The sequence below is a fragment of the Triticum urartu genome, chromosome 2A, assembly GCF_056163025.1.
Source record: "Triticum urartu cultivar PI428250 chromosome 2A, HENAU_Tu73, whole genome shotgun sequence".
Classification (NCBI taxonomy): domain Eukaryota; kingdom Viridiplantae; phylum Streptophyta; class Magnoliopsida; order Poales; family Poaceae; genus Triticum; species Triticum urartu.
The window spans coordinates 188,709,793-188,731,791 of record NC_141874.1 but is presented as its reverse complement, the minus strand read 5'-3'; the positions used below and the strand labels follow the sequence as shown (position 1 = coordinate 188,731,791).

Here is a 21,999-nt window from a genome sequence, read left to right as displayed (position 1 = left end):
GTTCCAAATGCCATCACAGAAAGGGGTTAAAAACCGTTTGTTTAGCATGTCGCTGTACCAGTGCGCCCCTAGCTCCCTAGTGCGCCCAGGTGGGTTGTGCCCACCTGGTGGGGCCCCTCTAGTACTTATTGGCTCCAATATTCCTCATATATTCCATAAAAAATCCCCGTAAAGTTTCAGCTCATTTGGAATTGTACATAATAGGTGGCCTGACGTAGCTTTTCCAGATCCAGATTTCCAGCTGCCGGAATTCTCCCTCTTTGTGTGTACCTTGCATATTATGAGAGAAAAGGCATTAGAATTGCTCCAAAAAGCATTATTATGCATAAAAACATTATAAATAATAGTAGGAAGACATGATGCAAAATGGACGTATCAAGCGCCCCCTAGGGATGCCTCCACCTGGCTTGGGGGGCAAGCCGCCCTATGGTTTCCCTAGGGGTGCCCCCATCTGTGGTGTCCACCGCCCTCCTAGGGGAAACCCTATGGTGCCCCCTCCTCCTCCCTTCCCCTATATATATAGGGGTAGAGGGAGGGCAGACACACCCTCATCTATATATGCCACGGCGCTGCCCTCCCTCTCCCTCGTAGTTCCTCTCTTTCTCTCCCCGCAGCTTAGCGAAGCTCTCCTGAGATTGCTCCACCACCACCGCCACCACACCGCCGTGCTGACAGAGGACTCAATATAATTCTTCACCATCGCCAGCTGGATCGAGGAGGTGAAGGTGTCACCGATCCGGGTGTGTGTGTGTTGAACACGGAGGTGGTGTCCGTTTGGCGCTTGGATCAGGAGTTCGCGAGATGGATCGTGATAGCATCGCGAATAAGTTTGACTACATCAACCGCATATCTTAACGCTTCCGCTTAGCGATCTACCAGGGTATGTAGATGCAATCTCTCCTCTCATAGATGTTCATCTCCTAGATTGATCTTGGTGAGCGTAGGATTTTTTTTGTTTCCCATGCAACATTCGCCAATAGGCCACCCTTAGCATGATTCTTTCCTTGCCAAGAAAATGCCCATAGCAGACTCTCCAACTTAGCAAGAGACTCCTTAGGCTAGGGAAAACATGACATAAAGTAGCTTGGTATACTAGAAAGCACTGAATTAATCAATGTTAGACAACCACCAGAAGATAGAAGGGCTGCCAACCATCTAGATAACCTCTTATCGGCACTGTGGACTACCGGCAAAAGCATGTCGTGCCTGATTTTGTGCAATGAAAGAGGGAGGCCAAGGTACGTGTAGGGGAACGAGGAGACCGGGTAACCAAAGAGGGTAGCAATCTGGCTAGCAACCGCGGTCTCCATGCATATAGGGAACAAAGTACTCTTGTGAAAATTAATGTGCAAACCTGAGAAGTCTGAAAAGGTTGTAATAATATGCTTGATGACAGTGGCTTGCTGCATATTAACCTGAAAAAGTAGTTGTGTGTCGTCTGCGTACTGCAAAACCGGAAACAACCGATCCGACCCAAGTGGATGAACCAAGTTACCAGCCTCACACTATGCACAACATAATCCCTACAGAACATCTGCTACCAAGATGAAAAGATACGCGGGTGTAAAGTCACCCTGCCTCAGACCTATTTTTGCCGCAAAAGGATCACCAAGCTCACCATTAACCAAGACTCTAGAACTAGCCGAGGATAGAAGCGAAGAAACCCAGCTGATCCATCTCTGAGGGAATCCTCGAGCTTCCATAATAGTAAAAAGGCACTGCCAGCTGACCGTATCAAAAGCTTTCTGGAAGTCAAGCTTGAGAACAACTATAGGCAGATGCCTCTTATGAGCAGTCTGGACCATATCAGCAGCCATAGCAAAGTTTTCCACAATTGATCTCCCTTTAGCAAAACCATACTGAAGATAATGAACTAGATGTGGGATCTGACACTGCAGCCTACAAGCAAGAACCTTACTAGCTAGCTTGGGCACACTGTGGACAACAGAAATAGGCCTGTAATCACGCAGCTACAGAGGCGTATCTTTTTTAGGCAGGAGCAAGATGAAAGTCGTATTAATCCCAGCCAGGTCCACGCGATTATGATACAAATCTGAAAAAGAAGAGCTCTAAATCGGGTCTGAGAGTCATGTGAAAAAGCTTGAAGAACACATTAGTGAATCCATCCGGACCAGGACTCCGGTTCTTCGGGGAGTGGTCGATACCACCAACGATCTCAGACCAGGTGAATTCTCCTGTAAGGCAGGAAAGGTCCAGAACAAGGTACAAAGAGCTAGGATGTACTATTGGCAAGGAAGGAGAGGGCTGCCCAAGAAGTTCAGAGAAGTAATTGGTGGTGAGCTAAAGTTTATGCTTATTGTTAAAGAACTCAACCTCTTCATGAACAACTTTGATCCTATTCCTCCTAGCATGACAGTTAGCAGTTGCATGAAAGAACTTGTTGCTCTCATCCTCGGAGACACACCAACACAGCTTGGCCCTCCTACGCCACATCCCAGCTTGCCACAGAATAAGTTCTTCAACTTTGGCAGAGGCAAACTGCCTTAGAACCATCTCGAGAGGAGATAACGGATGTCGTTCCTCAATAGCATTCAGATACTCGACCACGTGCTTATTGTTATTGATAAGAAGATCAAGTATAGCCATGTTCCTCTTCTAGTGCCTCAAGGCTGCACGAACGCGCCTCATCTTAAAATTAATAAGCGAAACATAGGACTGACTAGCCCAAGATGATCTTTCGTGTGTCCTCCATAACTAACTAGTGATTCTCCATATAGAATAAACTACTCTTGCTGGCCTCGTGACTGAATTGGACCAGGATGGGCATTGATCAGAAGTGACAGTAGGAAGGCAGAAGCAGAAGTTTGAGCAAACCCCATAATCCACTTTGTGTTCACAAGTACTCTGTCAAGACGTACTAGTGTTGGATTATCCCTTTTGTTGGACCAAGTAAACTTTCTGTTGCTGACTTCGACCTCATCAAGACCATGGTCCCTAATCCAACCATTGAACATATCCACCATAGATCAATTAACTCGACCGCAGGATTTCTCATGCTCGGAGCGATACATGTTAAAATCACCAACTACCAACCAGGGTTTTGTAATCATGCCAATAGTTGAATCAATAGCTTCAAAGAAGAGAGGCTTGTCCTGATCCAAACAAGGGGCATAAACAGCAGTGAATAAGAAAGCAGAATTGCTCGAAGTAGTTGCCATTCTGATAGTAATGTGGTATTTGTGTGTTGCTAGAGACTGCCCAGAAACAACAGAGGAGTCCCAGGCCACCAACAGACCACCAGACAAGCCATCAGAGGGGAAAGCCACATGACGAACAAGATAAGATGGAAGAAAAGCATTCAACTTCCTCTTCGGGAGCGTGTCCAGCTTAGTCTCCTGCAAGCAAAAACCACACTAGGGCGACAAGAGGTTAGGGTGTCACAAACCAAAGAACACTTGTCCTTATCACCAAGGCCACAAACATTCCAATCAAGAACTTTCATGAATCACAAGGTATGGCAGTAGCACGAGCATAAAGAGAAATAACACAAAGCGAGCATGATCATGAATATGGAAATGCAAATTGGTCTTGTACATAGAAGGCTCGAAAGAGACCTAATACAGACTGAACCTAGAACAAGCTATGGACATCAAACCAATGCAGGAAACATGCAGATAAGCCTGAGATGGAGCTGGGCTATGCAGCCTCCGAGGATAAGATGCAAAACTAAAGATAAGCAAGGCCCGAAGGACCGTGAGCAGCAGTCGCAACAGCCGCAACCGAGCTGCAGGCAAACTGGACCTACACATTCAGAACAGTGCAATCACCATCAGAAGAAGCAGAGGAGCCATCATCCTGGGAGGAGTGAGCGGCCCCACGAGAGGAAAATGCTTAAGCTTGAGCTTGGGCAAGGATGACGTCGGCGTTGAGGTCGCAACATTTTGCCAGTTGCTTGAGCTTATTCCCGGTAAGCGGCCTGGGGGTGTCGGAGAGGGGAAGCTCCAGCAAGCTGGTCATGGCAGCCACCTTAGCCAAATTACGACGGCCGCTAGGAGAAGGTGAACGCCTGGCGGGAGAGCTAGCGGAGGCAGCACCAGACACCGCCGCCTTCCGCTTGGACGCCCGCTCAACTGAGCCTACACGCTCCCCATCGTACATCTTCAGGATCCAAGAGCTGCGGCGTAGAGAGCAAGGTGTCACAGCCATAGCTTACCCCATGATGGATGTCTCCTCCAGACAACCGCCGGCACAGAGCGAGGAATAACCTGGTGCCCCAGCTCTAGCGGGAGGGGAGCAGACATCGGATCCAGGGGTTGCACAACCCGACTAGCCATTGCCAGATGAGAGGACAGGGAGGCTCCAGGGATAGGCACCGCTGGCTCCAGGAGCAGCGGCGTAGGCGGGGATGAGAGGAGATCCCCCGCCCAAGGCTCTAGTGGTGGCGCAGGGCATTTGCACAAGACGACCGCCGCCTGTGCGGGGAGCAGACTACAGGCTCCGTGCCTGAGATTAGTAGCCACCACCAGGGAGGTGATACCACCGGGAAGCAGGCCTTCCCTAAGCGGAGGCATGTGCTTGATGGTCCTGGAGCAGATGGATCGGGCTGCAAGGACTTGATGGGCTTACACGCGTGCGTGGGCCAAGAAGTAGGCATCCGCCGGCAAGATGGCTGCCTCGAAAAAATAGAGAAGGAGCCCACTGCAGGAAGCAACCCAGCTGGCATGATGGGCTTGGGAGGTGCCTGCACTCGACTGAAGGCAGTAGAGACAGGGTGTGGGGACACAGATCGCCATCCCTGGACTGATGCTAGAACTTGAATAGCAGGGAGCGACAACTTTCCCACGCGAGCATCTTGGAGCGAAGATCAAACGAGGGTAAGTAGCCGTCATCCACCGCTACAGGGTGCACCGAGATCGAGCCCGAGGCAGGCCGCGGTGGCTGAGCTCAAGCTTGAAGGAAAAGCACATGGTGTCGGGGTCGAAGGAGACGACAACACGAGGCTTGTGGACGTCAGCAGCCAGCAATAAAGAGTAGAGGCAGCTATGGTTCTCGTCCTCGTGAGTGATCTGCTCAGTAGTGGGAAGATGGAAGGTGGCCATCTTGATGAGCGGTAAGCACGCATGGACATACCGTCCTCCTCCACCAGGTGGCTAGGCGCCGCGCGCGTCCCATGAGGGTGCGCATGGCCTTGGCGGGGAAGCATCCTCGGTAGAGAACTACCGCCGCCACCGGAACCACCATCTTCACGGCGGCCCAGCAGGGGCAGGGGCGGAGCAGAGGGAGCGCCGAGCGAGCGAGCGACGTCCCATATCTCGTTGATGAGGACATCACCATAGGTCCCGGCCCCGTCGAAGCAGTGGAATGCAAGGTTGTGGGGGATGTGTTGGAGAGCCTGGACCTTCACCAGCATGAAGATGCTTGAGAACTCGATGCCGTAAAGGCAAGCATCCTCAACCCGTGGAGTGCTAGCGAAGCCAACGACGGACGCCGCCACCCCATGCTGGTTCCACAGCTACAAAGGAAGCTTTTCCAGCAAGAGGTTGATGACGTGCTTGAAGGAGAAGGTGAAGGTGTTGTCACCCGGACCGTGTGGGAGGATCCGAACAGTGCGAGAACCAACATAAAGAGGGCTCGCGCGGAGGGCGGCTAGCTGCTCCTGCTCACGCTGGAAGATGGCGAAGTAGTACCCACCATAGACCCAGCAAAGCAAATGACAGTAATGCCGAGACGCTGCTGGAAGACACGCTTGAGTCAAGGCAGGAAGTTGGGACGTGGTGGTGAGATGTTGACGAGACGCACGAGAGTGTTTTGGTCAGGGATTATGGGATAGTGGACATCAAGCGAGGTGAGGCGGCCGCAAACTACAAGATCAATGGGTGCAGGAGGGAAGGAGTGCAGGGGGGAGCACGGAAGGTCCCAGGCTAGAGCAGGTGGAGAAGGGCTGTAGCTGGATGGAAGAACTTGTGGTGGAGATGAGCAAGTATAAGTAGGCGTAGACGAGACACTAGGAGCAAAACCATAGACGCGGATATGGCACTGGAAGCTGAGATGGCTAATAACCCGCAAGTATAGGAGATCGTTTGTATCCTTCTTCGATAAATAAGAGTGTCAAACCCAATGAGGAGCTAAAGGTAGAACAAATATTCCCTCAAGTTCTATCGACCACCAATACAACTCTATGCACACTTAACGTTTGTTTTACCTAAAACAAGTATGAAACTATTTTGCAAGAATAAAACTACGAGTACTTTGCGAGAACAAAACTACAGATAAATTGCAAGGTAATAAAAGTGGATAGCTTTTGTCAACAAGAAAGTCATTTGTCCCTAGGCAATCGATAACGAGTACCGGTAATCATTCTTGCAATTTTACATGAGGGAGAGGCATGAACTAACATACTTTCTCTACTTGGATCATATGCACTTATGATTGGACCCCTAGCAAGCATCCACAACTACTAAAGATATTAAGGTTGTGAAACCAAACCATAGCATTAAGTATCAAGTCCTCTTTACTCCCATACGGCATAACCCACTTATCCGCGTTTAGGCTATTGTCACCCTCGCAACACCGACAATAAGCAAACCATGAACATATTGCAACACCCTATGGCGGGGGCCCTCCATTCGCGTGACATGGAGGGCACCGTAGGACAGCACCATAAATAAAATATACAATCATACCAACCAAGATCATGATTAACCCACATGACAAAACGGATATACTCAAACATCATAGGATAACCATAGATCATTGGGAAATAATATATGGAGTTGAGCACCATGTTTAACTAGAGATTACAGCAGGGAGGAGAGGTGTTACACCGCTGCATAGAGCGGGAGAAAGTTGGTGTTGACGGTAGCAAGATTGTTGATGTAGATCACCATCACAATTCTTGCCCCGGCGACACTCCGGCGCCACCGGGAGAGTGGGGGAGACTGGGAGAGAGCCCCCATACTTCTTCTTCTTCCTTGACCTCCCCCTAGATGGGAGGAGAGTTCCCCCTATGGTCCATGGCCTCCATGGCGGCGGAGGGCGGGAGCCCCCCCCCCCCCCCGAGATTGGATATGTCTCTCTGTTCTCTTCTGTTTCGCGTTTCCTAGATCTGACCGAAAATCGTTTCTTATATTCCAGGAGATCTGTAACTCCGGTTGCGCTGAAATTTTAACACAAATTTTTTTTCTGGATATAAGCTTCCTTGCGCCCGAAGTAGAGATCCAACCGACATACGAGGTGATCATAAGACACTTGGGCGCACCCTGCTGTATCTTGTGGCCTGTGGGGCCCCGTTTACGTTGATTCCACCTCCCAAAATTCACAAATATACCAAAATAATTATCCGAAATTTTTTATTGCATGTGGACTTCGTTTGATATGAATTTTCTGCGAAACAAAAACATGCAACAAACAAGAACTGGCACTGGGCATTGGATCAATAGGTTAGTTCAAATAAAACATATAAAATGTTGCCAAAGTGAAAGTTGTATAATATTGGCATAAACAATAAAAAATTATAGATACGACGGAGGCGTATCAGCATCCCCAAGCATAATTCCTGCTCATCCTCGAGTAGGTAAACGATAAAAAAAGATAATTTTTGATGTGGAATGCTACCTAGCATAAACTTGATCATATGTCTAGTCATGGCATGAATATTAAGACACGAGTGATTCAATGCTCTAAACATGGATTTTCTGCGAAACAAAAACATGCAACAAACAGGAACTAGCACTGGGCACTGGATCAATAGGTTAGTGCAAATAAATTATATAAAATATTGCCAAAAGTATGTGAAAGGTGTATAATATTGGCATGAAACAATCAAAAATTATAGATACGGCGGAGGCGTATCAATGGCCAACCCTTCGGCACAGCCAGTAGACAGTTGGATCCCTACAATCTCGGCGTCGATGACTATATGAGAAACATCGGTAACAGTGGCAGTGAAGGTCATTAGGTTTGCCATATCTGAAGGAAAGATTTGGTGCGGGATGCGAGGGACATGATGACCCTGATGACACCAGATTACTAGAGAGCAAGGCGTCCTTGTAAGACACATGGCGAGGGTTGGGCGCTCGGTTGATTTGGGAGTCATGAGCACCTGCAGTGGAGGCGGAAAGGTGGCTGGGCGGCGGACCGAAGCAAGAAGATGTGACAAGGGGGAGGCAGCAGGTGGTATCTGTTGGGAATCGTTGCATGGGAAATATAAAAATGTACGCACACACAGTGATCTATCCATGGAGATGCATAGAAACGAGGGGGAGAGTGTGTCTACGTACCCTCGTAGACCATAAGAGGAAGCGTTTCACAACACGGTTGACGTAGTCGAACTTCTTCTCACGTCAACCGATCAAGTATCGAATGCACGACACTTCCGCGTTCTGCACACGTTCAACTCGGTGACGTTCCTCGCCTTCTTGATCCAGCAAGACGTCGACGTAGTCGATGAGTTCCATCAACACAACGGCATGGTGACGGTGATGGTGAAGTGATCTCCGCAGGGCTTTGCCTAAGCACTACGAAAATATGACCGGGGGTGTAAATGGTGGAGGGGGGCGCCGCACACGGCTAACAATTGATCTGGTGTGTGCTAGGACGCCCCCCCACATATATATAGGTGGGAGGGAGAGGGGAGCATGCCAGGGGGCGCCCCAAGTAGGCCAAATCCTACTTGGGGTCCTCCCCAAGTGGCGCCCCTTGCCATATTTAACCGAGGGAGAAGGAGAGAGGGGGGAGGAAGGAAGTGGGAATCCTAATTCACACTTTCCTTTCCCTTCTCCCCTTCCTTCCCCTCCTTAGGCCAGCCCATATGGGGGGGCGCACCAGCCCCTTGTGGCTGGTGTGTTTCCCCTCTTGGCCCATAAGGCCCATATCTTTTGTCGGGGGTGCCCGGAACCCCTTCCGGTTACCGATAAGTACCCGGTACCCCCCGAAACACATCCGATGTCTGAATACCCTCGTCCAATATGTCAATCTCTACCTCTCGACTATTTAGAGACTCCTCGTCATGTTTGTGATCTCATCTGGGACTCCAAAAATCATTCGGTCACCAAATCACATAACTCCTATAATACTATATCGTCATCGAACGTTAAGCGTCCGGACCCTACGGGTTCGAGAACTATGTAGACATAACAGCAACATCTCTCCGATAAATAACCAATAGCAGAACCTGGATGCCCATATTGGCTCCTACATATTCTACGAAGATCTTCATCGGTCGAACTGTTATGACAACATACGTAATTCCCTTTATCCATCGGAATGTTTACTTGCCCGAGATTCGATCATCAGTACCTTCATACCTAGTTCAATCTCGTTACCGGCAAGTCTCTTTACTCGTTTTGTGATACATAACCTCATGAATAACTCCTTAGTCATTTGCTTGCAAGCTTATGATGTGTATTACCGAGAGGGCCCAGAGATACCTCTCCGATACTCAGAGTGACAAATCCTAATCTTGATCTATGCCAACTCAACAACCACCTTCGGAGATACCTGTAGAGCATCTTTTTGATCACCCAGCTATGTTGTGACGTTTGATAGCACACAAGGGATTCCTCCGGTATCCGGGAGTTGCATAATATCATAGTCGAAGGAATATGTATTTGACATGAAGAAAGCGATAGCAATAAAACTGAACGATCATTATGCTATGCTAACGGATGGGTCTTGTCCATCACATCATTCTCCTAATGATGTGATCCCGTTATCAAGTGACAAGTCATGTCAATGGTTAGGAAAACTTAACCATCTTTGATCAACGAGCTAGTCTAGTATAGGCTCACTAGGGACACGGTGTTTGTTTATGTACTCACACATGAATAATAAACCTTTATCATGAATAAGGAAATAGAAAATAACAACCTTATTATTGCCTCTAGGGAATATTTCCTTCAGTCTCCCACTTGCACTAGAGTCAATAATCTAGATTACATTGTAATTAATCTAACACCCATGGAGTCTTGGTGCTGATCATGTTTTGCTCACGGAAGAGGCTTAGTCAACGGGTCTGCCACATTCAGATCCGTATGTATCTTGAAAATTTCTATGTCTCCATCCTTGACTTGTTCACGAATGGAGTTGAAGTATCTCTTGATGTGTTTGGTTCTGTTTTGAAACCTGGATTCCTTCGCCAAGGCAATTGCTCCAATGTTGTCACAAAAGATTTTCATTGGATCCGATGCACTAGGTATTACACCCAAATCGGATATGAACTCCTTCATCCGGACTCCTTCATTTGCTGCTTCTGAAGCAGCTATGTACTCCGGTTCACACGTAGATCCCGCCATGACGCTTTGCTTGGAACTGCACTAACTGACAGCTCCACCATTCAATATAAATACGTATCCGGTTTGTGACTTAGAGTCATCCAGATCAGTGTCAAAGCTAGCATCGACGTAACCATTTACGACAAGCTCTTTGTCACCTCCATAAATGAGAAACATATGCTTGGTCCTTTTCAGGTACTTGAGGATGTTCTTGACCGATGTCCAGTGATCCACTCCTAGATTACTTTGGTACCTCCCTGCAAGACGTATGGCAAGGCACACATCAGGTTTGGTACACAGCATAGCATAGCATACATGATAGAACCTATGGTTGTGGCATAGGGAATGACTTTCGTTTTCTCTCTATCTTCTGCAGTGGTCGGGCATTGAGTCTGACTCAACTTCACACCTTGTAACACATGCAAGAACCCTTTCTTTGACAGATCCATTTTGAACTTCTTCAAAACTTTGTCAAGGTATGTGCTTTGTGAAAGTCCTATTAAGCATCTTGATCTATCTCTATAGATCTTGAGGCCCAATATATAAGCAGCTTCACCGAGTTCTTTCATTGAAAACTCTTATTCAAGTATCCTTTTATGCTATCCAGAAATTATATATCATTTCCAATCAACAATATGTCATCTACATATAATATCAGAAATGCTATAGAGCTCCCACTCACTTTCTTGTAAATATAGGATTCATCGAAAGTCTGTATAAAACCATATGCTTTGATTACCTCCTCAAAGCGTATATTCCAACTTCGAGATGCTTGCACCTGTCCATGGATATTGCTGGAGCTTGCACACTTTGTTAGAACCTTTAGGGTCGACAAAACCTTCTGGTTGCATCATATACAACTCTTCTTTAAGAAATCCATTAAGGAATGCAGTTTTGACGTCCATTTGCCAAATTTCATAATCATAAAATGCAGCAATTGCTAACATGACTCAGACTGACTTAAGCATCGCTACGGGTGAGAAGGTCTCATCGTAGTCAACCCTTGAACTTGTTAAAAACCTTTTTGTGACAAGTCGAGCTTCGTAGATAGTGACATTACCATCAGCGTCAGTCTTTTTCTTGAAGATCCATTTATTCTCAATGGCTTGCCGATCATCGGACAAGTCCACCAAAGTCCACACTTTCTTCTCATACATGGATCCTATCTCAGATGTCATGGCCTCAAGCCATTTATCGAAATCTAGGGTCATCATAGCTTCTTCATAGTTCGTAGGTTCGCCATGGTCTAGTAACATGACTTCCAGAACAGGATTACCGTACCACTCTAGTGCGAAACATGCTCTGTTCACCTACAAGGTCTAGTAGTAACTTGATCTGAAGCTTCATGATCATTATCATTAGCTTCCTCTCTAGTTGGTGTAGGCAACATGGGAATGGATTTCTCTGATGTGCTACTTTCCAAATTGAGAGAAGGTACAATTACCTCATCAAGTTCTACTTTCCTCCCACTCACTTCTTTCGAGAGAAACTCCTTGTCTAGAAAGGTTCCATTCTTGGCAACAAAGATCTTGCCTTCTGATCTGTGGTTGAAGGTGTACCCAATTGTTTCCTTAGAGTATCCTATGAACACACACTTATATGATTTGGGTCCAAGCTTATCAGGCTGAAGCCTTTCGACACAAGTGTCGCAACCTAAAACTTTAAGAAATGACAGGTTAGGTTTCTTGCCAAACCATAGTTCATACGGTGTCGTCTCAACAGATTTAGATGGTGCCCTATTTAATGTGAATGTAGCTGTCTCTAATGCATAACCCCAAAACGATAGTGGAAAATCGGTAAGAGACATCATAGACCGCACCATATCTAATAAAGTGTGGTTATGATGTTCGGACACACCATTACGCTATGGTTTGCCAGTTGGCGTGAGTTGTGAAACAATTCCACATTGTTTTAAATAAAGGCCAAACTCGTAACTCAACTATCCGCCTCCGTGATCAGTTCGTAGAAACTTTATTTTCTTCTTATGATGATTCTCTACTTCACTCTGAAATTCTTTGAACTTTTCTAATGTTTCAGACTTGTGTTTCATCAAGTAGATATACCCATACCTACTGAAATCATCTATGAAGGTCAGAAAATAACGATAGCCCCCGCGTGCTTCAACACTCATCGGACCGCATACATCGGTATGTACTATTTCCAATAAGTCATCAGCTCGCTCCATTGTTTCGGAGAACAGAGTTTTAGACCTCTTGCCATGAGGCATGGTTTGCAAGTATCAAATGATTCATAATCAAGTGATTCCAAATTTCCATCAGCATGGAGTTTCTTCATGCGCTTTACACCAATATGACCTAAACGGTAGTGCCACAAATATGTTGCACTATCATTGTAAACTTTAATAGACCACTCTTCAAGGGTGCATGATGACATGTCTCCGTCGTATCTACTTTTCCAAACACTTTTGCCCTTGTTTTCGACTCTAACTTGCATGATTTGAATGGAACTAACCCGGACTGACGCTATTTTCAGCAGAATTGCCATGGTGTTATTTATGTGCACAAACAGAAGTTCTCGGAATGACCTGAAACTCCACGGAGCATCTTTTTGGAAATAATAAAAATTACTGGCAAAAGATCAATGCCAGGGGGCCCACACCCTAGCCACGAGGGTGGGGGCGCGCCTGCCCCCTTGGGCGCGCCCCCTACCTCGTGGGCCCCCTGGAGCTCCTCCGACCTCAACTCCAACTCTATATATTCACTTTCGGGGAGAAAAAAATCAAGGAGAAAGATTCATCGCGTTTTACGATACGGAGCCGCCGCCAAGCCCTAAAACCTCTCGGGCAGGCTGATCTGGAGTCCATTTGGGGCTCCTGAGAGGGGAATCCGTCGCCATCGTCATCATCAACCATCCTCCATCACCAATTTCATGATGCTCACCGCCGTGTGTGAGTAATTCCATCTTAGGCTTGCTGGACGGTGATGGGTTGGATGAGATTTATCATGTAATCGAGTTAGTTTTGTTAGGGTTTGATCCCTAGTATCCACTATGTTCTGAGATTGATGTTGCTATGATTTTGTATGCTTAATGCTTGTCACTAGGGCCCGAGTGCCATGATTTCAGATATGAACCTATTATGTTTTCATCAATATATGAGAGTTCTTGATCCTATCTTGCAAGTCTATAGTCACCTACTATGTGTTATGATCCGGCAACCCCGAAGTGACAATAATCGGGACCACTCCCGTTGATGACCGTAGTTTGAGGAGTTCATGTATTCACTATGTGTTAATGCTTTGGCCCGGTTCTCTATTAAAAGAAGGCCTTAATATCCCTTAGTTTCCGCTAGGACCCCGCTGCCGCGGGAGGGTAGGACAAAAGATGGCATGCAAGTTCTTTTCCATAAGCATGTATGACTATATTCGGAATACATGCCTACAATACATTGATGAATTGGAGCTAGTTCTGTGTCACCCTAGGTTATGATTGTTACATGATGAACCGCATCCGGCATAATTCTCCATCACTGATCCATTGCCTACGAGCTTTCCATATATTGTTCTTCGCTTATTTACTTTTCCGTTGCTATTGTTACAATCACTACAAAATACCAAAAACATTGCTTTTGTTATCATTACCTTTTGCTACCGTTACCACTACTATCATATTACTTTGCTACTAAATACTTTGCTAAAGGTATTAAGTTTCCAGGTGTGGTTGAATTGACAACTCAGCTGCTGATACTTGAGAATATTCTTTGGCTCCCCTTGTGTCGAATCAATAAATTTGGGTTGAATACTCTACTCTCAAAAACTGTTGCGATCCCCTATACTTGTGGGTTATCAAGACTATTTTCTGGCACCGTTGCCGGGGAGCATAGCTCTATTCTTTGAGTCACTTGGGATTTATATCTGCTTATCATTATGAAGAACTTGAAAGATCCAAGAACCAAGATTTATCCCTCGACTACGAGGGGAGGTAAGGAACTGCCATCTAGCTCTGCACATGATTCACCTTCTGTTTTGAGTAAGCTTGCGACACCTAAACCTTCTTTTGCTATTTCTGATATGTCGCATATTATTGATGATGCCACTTCTGCTATGCATGATACTTATGATGAAACTACTTCTATGCTTGATACTACTGTGCCACTTGGTGAATTTCTTGATGAACAACTTGCTAGGGTTAGAGAGAATGAAATTATTGAAACTAATAATATTGATGAAAGTGATGATGAGGACTCTCCCCCTAATAAATATGAATTTCCTATTGTTCCAGAGGGTTATGTTATGGATGAAGAAGCTACTAGAGCTATTTTAGCTTACAATGATAGATATGATCTAAAGAGGTTATTAGCTAAATGGAAGCAGCAATCCCTTAATGCTAGAATGAAACCTGGCCCTGATTTTGCTACTTCACCTATCTATGTTACTGATAAGGATTATGAATTCTCTGTTGATCCTGATATAATTACTTTGGTTGAATCTGATCCTTTTTATGGCTATGAATGTAAAACTGTTGTGGCACATCTTACTAAATTAAATGATATAGCTACCTTGTTCACTAATTATGAGAGAACTCGCTACTTTTATATCCTTAAAATATTCCCGTTCTCATTAAAGGGTGATGCTAAGATATTGTTTAATTCCCTTGATCCTGGTTGTGTGCGTAGTCCCTAGGATATGATTTATTACTTCTCTACTAAATATTTCTGTGCTCATAAGAAACAAGCTGCGTTAAGGGATATATATAATTTTGTGCAAATTGAAGAAGAGAGTCTCCCACAATCTTGGGGGAGGCTTCTCCAATTACTAAATGCTTTGCCTGATCATCCTCTTAAGAAAAATGAAATACTTGATATATTTTATAATGGACTAACCGATGCTTCCATAGATTACCTGGATAGTTGTGCTGGTTCTGTTTTCAGGGAAAGAACACTGGATGAAGCTGAAATTCTATTGAATAATATGTTGACAAATGAAAATATTTGGACACTTCCTGAGCCAACTCCCGAGCCTATTCCTAAACCAACTCCAAAGAAGAGAGGTGTTCTATTTCTCAGTTTTGAAGATATGCAAGAGGCAAAGAAATCCATGAAAGAAAAGGGTATTAAAGCTGAAGATGTTAAGAATTTACCTCCTATTGAAGAAATACATGGTCTTAATTTACCGCCTGTCGAAGAAATGCATAATTTTAATCCATCTCCTATTGAAGAAATACATGGTCTTGATAACCTAACACAGGTAGTAAAGGTAAATTCTCTCTATAGATATGATAAAGCTGAAATCCCATTTACTAAGTTTGCTAGCCCATGCTTAGATGAGTTTGATAAATTTATGGTTAAGCAAGAAGACTTCAATGCTTACTTTGGTAGAGAATTAAAACGCAATGCTGATATGCTTGAACACTTGGGTGATTATATGGCTAATGTCAAAGGTGAACTTAAACTTATTAGTAAACATGCTTCTATGGTTACCAATCAAGTAGAACAAGTACTTAAAGCACAAAATGATTTGCTCAATGAATTGAATAGTAAGAATAATGATTTTGCTGTTAGAGTGGCTACTAGAACAGGTAAAATGACCCAGGAACCTTTGTATCCTGAAGGCCACCCTAAGAGAATTGAGCAAGATTCTCAGAGAAATAATATAGATGCACCTAGTCCTTATAAAAGGAAGAAAACGGAGAATGATCGGACTTTGCACGCTTCTAGTGAACCTATTACTGAAACACCCGAGAATCCAAATGATATTTCTATTTCTGATGCTGAAACACAATCTGGTAATGAACATGAAACTGGTGATAATGTTAATGATAATGCTCATATTGATGCTCAACCTAGTGATGATAATGATATAGAAATTGAACCTGCTGTTGATCTTGATAACCCACAATCAAAGAATCAACATTATGATAAGAGAGACTTTGTTGCTAGGAAACATGGTAAAGAAAGAGAACCATGGGTTCAAAAACCCATGCCTTTTCCTCCCAAACCATCCAAGAAAAAGGATGACGAGGATTTTGAGCGCTTTGCTGAAATGATTAGAACTATCTTTTAGCGTATGCGATTAACTGATATGCTCAAAATGAATCCTTATGCTAAGTACATGAAAGAAATTGTTACTAATAAAAGAAAGATACCGGAAGCTGAAATTTACACCATGCTTGCTAATTATACTTTTAAGGGTGGAATACCAAAGAAACTTGGAGATCCAGGAGTGCCCACTATACCATGCTCCATTAAAAGGAATTATGTTAAAACTGCTTTATGTGATCTTGGAGCCGGTGTTAGTGTTATGCCTCTCTCTTTATATCGTAGACTTGATTTGAATAAGTTGACACCTACTGAAATATCTTTGCAAATTGCTGATAAATCAACTGCTATACCTGTCGGTATTTGTGAGGATGTGCCTATTGTGGTTGCAAACGTTACTATTTTAACGGACTTTGTTATTCTTGATATTCCCGAGGACGATAGTATGTCTATTATTCTCGGAAGACCCTTTTTGAATACTGTAGGGGCTGTTATTGATTGCAACAAAGGGAATGTCACTTTTCATGTTAATGGTAATGAGCATACGGTACACTTCCCGAGGAAACAACCTCAAGTCCACAGTATCAATTCTATTGGGAAAATTCCATCGATTATTTTTGGAGGTTTTGAATTTCCTCTTCCTACTGTCAAGAAGAAATATGATATTCTTATTGTTGGGGATGTGCATATCCCCGTTGAGGTAACCTAGTTTTATTTGAAAATTCTCTGGTTCCATGTTATTCGGAATGAGTTTGTTAACAAGACTTGATCAACCTTGTTAATGGATTCCTTTTGATGATCATGAGATGGATGAAGTTAGAAAACACAACTCTATGTACCCTTTTTTTACTTTCTTATATTTATATTAAATTAAATAAAAATAGTATTTTCTGTCTGTTATCTGAATTATCCGTGCAATATAAAAATACCCCGAAAATAAAAGTTCTCCAAATGCCCTGAAATTTAAATATGATTTTTCCTAGAATATTTGAGAATATTTGGCACTGAGAACACAGCAGGGGGGCATCCACATGGACACGAGGGTGGAGGGCGCTGTAGGATCGAAAGTATGTCTAGAGGGGGGTGATTAGACTACTTGACCAAATAAAAACTTAACCTTTTCCCAATTTTAGTTCTTGGCAGATTTTAGCTATTTTAGGACAAGTCAAGCAATCATCACACAATTCAAGCAAGCATGCAAAGAGTATACTGGCAGCGGAAAGTAAAGCATGCAACTTGCAAGAATGTAAAGGGAAGGGTTTGGAGAATTCAAACGCGATTGGAGACACGGATGTTTTTCCCGTGGTTCGGATAGGTGGTGCTATCCTACATCCACGTTGATGGAGACTTCAACCCACAAAGGGTAACGGTTGCGAGAGTTCACGGAGGGCTCCACCCACAAAGGGTAACGGTTGCGCGAGGGCACACAGGGCTCCACCCACGAAGGGTCCATGAAGAAGCAACCACCCACAAAGGGTCCACGAAGAAGCAACCTTGTCTAATTCACCATGGCCATCGCCCACACAGGACTTGCCTCACTAGCGGTACATCTTCACGAAGTAGGCGATCTCCTTGCCCTTACAAACTCCTTGGTTCAACTCCACAATCTTGTCGGAGGCTCCCAAGTGACACCTAGCCAATCTAGGAGACACCACTCTCCAAGAAGTAACAAATGGTGTGTAGGTAATGAACTCCTTGCTCTTGTTCTTCAAATGATAGTCTCCCCAACACTCAACTCTCTCTCATAGGATTTGGATTTTGTGGAAAGAAGATTTGAGTGGAAAGCAACTTGGAGAGGCTAGAGATCAAGATTCATATGGTAGGAATGGAATATCTTGGTCTCAACACATGAGGAGGTGGTTCTCTCTCAGAACATATGAGTTGGAATGGTGTATGTGTTCTGATGGCTCTCTCATCAAATGAAGAGGAGGTGGAGGGGTATATATAGCCTCCACACAAAATCCAACCATTACACACAGTTTTCCAATCTCGGTGGGACCGAATCAACAAACTCGGTCGGACCGAAAATGTAAACCTAGTGACCGTTAGAGATTTTCGGTGGGACTGACATGCAACTCGGTAGGACCGATATGGTTAGGGTTTGGGCATAACGTAATGTCGGTGAGAGCGATTACACAAACTCGGTGAGACCGAATTTGGTAATTAGCTAACCAGAGAGTTGGTCAGGCAAACTCCGTGGTACCGATTTGCTCTTTCGGTGAGACCGAAAAGTTACAAAGGGGAAACACTGAATTTACATTGCAATCTCGGTGGGACCGATTCGCTCTTTCGGTGAGACCGAAAAGTTACGAAAGGGAAACAGAGAGTTCGCAATCCCATCTCGGTGAGACCGAGATCCCAATCGGTAGAACCGAATTGCTAGGGTTTGGCAGTGGCTTATGACAAGTGAGACTCGGTGGCGCCAGATAGGAAGAATCGGTAGGACCGAGTTTGGCTTAGGGTTTAGGTCATATGTGGATATGGGAAAGTAGTTGAGGGTTTTGGAGCATATCACTAAGCACATGAAGCAAGAGGCTCATTAAGCAACACCTCATCCCTCCTTGATAGTATTGGCTTTTCCTAAAGACTCAATGTGATCTTGGATCACTAAAATATAAAATGAAGAGTATTGAGCTTTTGAGCTTGAGCCAATCCTTTGTCCTTAGCATTTTGAGGGTTCCACTTTCACATCCATACCATGCCAATCATTGAGCTTTCCTGAAATAATCATCTTGGAATAGCATTAGCTCAATGAGCTATATGTTGTTATGAATTACCAAAACCACCTAGGGATAGTTGCACTTTCAATCTCCCCCTTTTTGGTAATTGACGACAACATATAGATCAAAGCTTCGACAAATGATAATAAGCAAGAAATATATCGTCGCTTTGAGAAGTATGTGATAAGTAAGAGCTCCCCCTAAGTTTGTGCATATTTAAAATTTGCTTTGGACTGCAAATGCACAAGGAGTTAGAGTCATGGGTTACTCTTCCATGTCACATACATCTTGGTGGAGCGCTTAAAATGATAAGAATGAAATACATGCACTGATCACCAAGAATAGTGAATGATCACATAAGATAGATAAGATAATAGCATTAAGCAAGCATTAAGTGTAGCTTATGATCAAACACATGATCATCAATGTCTCACAAGCAATGACATAGTATCTCAAGCACTCAAAAGCAAACAAGTTCGAAAAACCACCAAATAAAGCAAGAGAGAAAAAACAACACTCTCTCTCTCTCTCGAAGCCTATCATCTATACATCTTCTCCCCCTTTGGCAACAAGTTACCAAAAAGTTCCTAGAAATGCATAGTGCTAGATCGACGCTCAGGCTTGATCTTCTGGTGGTGGTGGAGTCCGGATCACTCCAAGGACGAAGGCTTCTATAGACGCTGAAGTAGACGCTGGAGTTGGAGCTGAAGTAGATGCTGGAGCTGGTGGAACTGAGGCTGTAGCTGGTGCTGAGGTGGTGGCTCTGGTGGCAGAAAGTGGCACGGCAGATGACCTCGGACCTCGTGGCACTCTGGTAAAGGCATCAGTGGTGGTCCTGCCTCTCCTCTCCTGCATGTCATCCTGGAGCTGCTCCACTGCAGTCTGAATCTCTGTCACCTTGACATCCAAGTCATAGAACTTTTGTTCCATGATCCTCTCTAAGCTTGCCTGGTTCTGAGTTAGGGTGGCTAGTCCTTTCTCAATCCACAGGGTGGATGCAATCAGGTAACCAAGCTGCTCTTGTTTGGTCTTCAAGAAATACTCAGATGCCTCCTCTTGAGTTGGCATCTTGGCAGCTTTCTCCTTCCTTGCCTTCTCCGTCTTTGCTTGTGCTTGGGCAGACGATGGCTCATTCTCAGTCATGACAACTTGATTGTCCTCAAAATCTGGAAGGATGGGCAGGTGTTCCTTGTCCAATAAATATATGCCCGTGCCCATCTTAGAGTTGATGAGCTCCTGAATTTGAGGTGCATATCCACAGCTCCTCTTCTGATCTGCTGCAGTCCTCTTGATAGTCTCTACTATGAGGCTCATGACCTTGAACTTCTGTGGCACATCAAAGACGTGAAGCAAGTTGATTGCATGGCCTCTGATCATCTTGTGATCTCCAGACTTGGGCAATAGAGTGTGCCTCAATATCCAATTGATTGTTGGCAGCCCTGACAGAAGATAGTGCACTGAGCCAAATTTGAAAGTGTCAAGAGCTTCATTTGGAATTTCCTTGTACATGTTGGACATTGAGTTGTGGTCCATCTTCTTCTTGGCATAAATGTCCAAGTCATCTGCTTGCTCCTCTGGGGCATTGATCAGTTGAGCCCATTCAGCAACTGTAGATTGGTACCTCGTACCCTCAGATATCCAAGTTATCCTCCCATCTGGATAAAAGTGTGCCGTGGAGTAGAATTGCATGATATGCTCCTCGTTCCACTTTGTGAGCTTCTGCCCAACAAAGTCAGCAACTCCACAAGCACTAAAGCTGTCATACACTCCAGGGTAGTGTTCCTCATTTTCCTTCATGTAGGTCCAGTCGACCCATCTCATGTCACAAATAATGGGCTTCTTATCTAGCAGCACTGTCTCATAGAAGTCCTGTTGTTCCTTGGTGTGAAATCTGTAGTCCACAGTAGTCCTTCTCCTTGAAGCATATGGATCTGCTTCTCTCCACTTCCTCATCCCTGAGTCTCTCCTGAGCTTCATGTCCTCAGCCACAGGATGAGCATCATTGTGGTCTGGGATCTTGGGCTTGAGTTTTCTGAGAACTTGCTCTTCATCCTCTTCTTCAGCAACTTCAGGCAATGGGGCCTTGTTCTTTTCAGCAGCACATATGCTCCTTGTATTCCTCTTTGGTTTTGGCTTGGAGGCAGCTTTGGGCTTAGATGCAGTAGCCCCTGATCTTATGGCATCACCCATCAGCTTGGGTGCCTTAGGTGCTGGTGCAGCTACCTCTTCTTCCTCTTCCTCTTCCATGATGGAAGCCTTTCCTAGCACTCTGGCTACGGTCTTCTTGACCCTTTCCTTCCTCTTCTTGCCTTCTGCAGCAACTGGCTCTTTGGGAGTGGGCTTCTCAGTTGAGGCTCTAGCCTTTGACATAGGCTGCCTGCCTGCTGGCCTTTTGATCTTTAGACCTGGCTTTGTGCCTTGAGCTGGCTCAACTCTCTTTGATGTGGCCTCTTCCTATGCCACATAATCTTCATCTTCGGAGTCTGAAGTTCTCTTCTTCCTCTGTCTGGTGGCAGCTTTTGGCAGATTGCTTGGGGTACTTCTGCTGCCATCATCTGAAGAGCTGGAGGCACTAGTGCCCTCACTCATCTGCACTTGCTGCTCTGACAAGTTCTAGCTGTCACTCTGATCAGACATGCTGCAAGCTCTGACTGCTGACCCTGTGAATAGTTTATAGATGAGGTAGAATATATGAGCATCACAAAATGCAGAGATTTTTGCAAAAGAATGATCCAAAAATTTAGTTTTAGTTTCCCACTGAAATCATCTCGGATCTACCGATTTTTAAACTCGGTGATACCGAAGCAGTTTTGGAACCTAAACTAGTGAACTCGGTTGGACCGAGTCACAGTTCGGTGGCACCGAGACTGCTAGGGTTTCACAGAGTTCCAAAATCGGTCACACCGATAAGTAATTCTCGGTCAGACCGAGTCTCACTTGTGCAATGGCATAAGCCAAATCGGTGGGACCGAGCTTTTATACTCGGTGGGTCCGAGATGGTTTCGGCGGAAACCTAACCCTAAAATTTTCGAATCAAAGCTAATCTACGGGC

The 21,999-nt window shown here is 44.9% G+C and overlaps 2 pseudogenes; one reads left to right on the top strand and one right to left on the bottom strand.

The window, feature by feature from the left end:
- Nucleotides 1-1,523: 1,523 nt before the first annotated feature.
- On the bottom strand, nucleotides 1,524-3,179 carry LOC147984481 (uncharacterized; annotated as a pseudogene).
- An 11,981-nt stretch (nucleotides 3,180-15,160) lies between these two features.
- LOC147984480 (uncharacterized) lies at nucleotides 15,161-16,936 on the top strand (annotated as a pseudogene).
- Nucleotides 16,937-21,999: the final 5,063 nt, after the last annotated feature.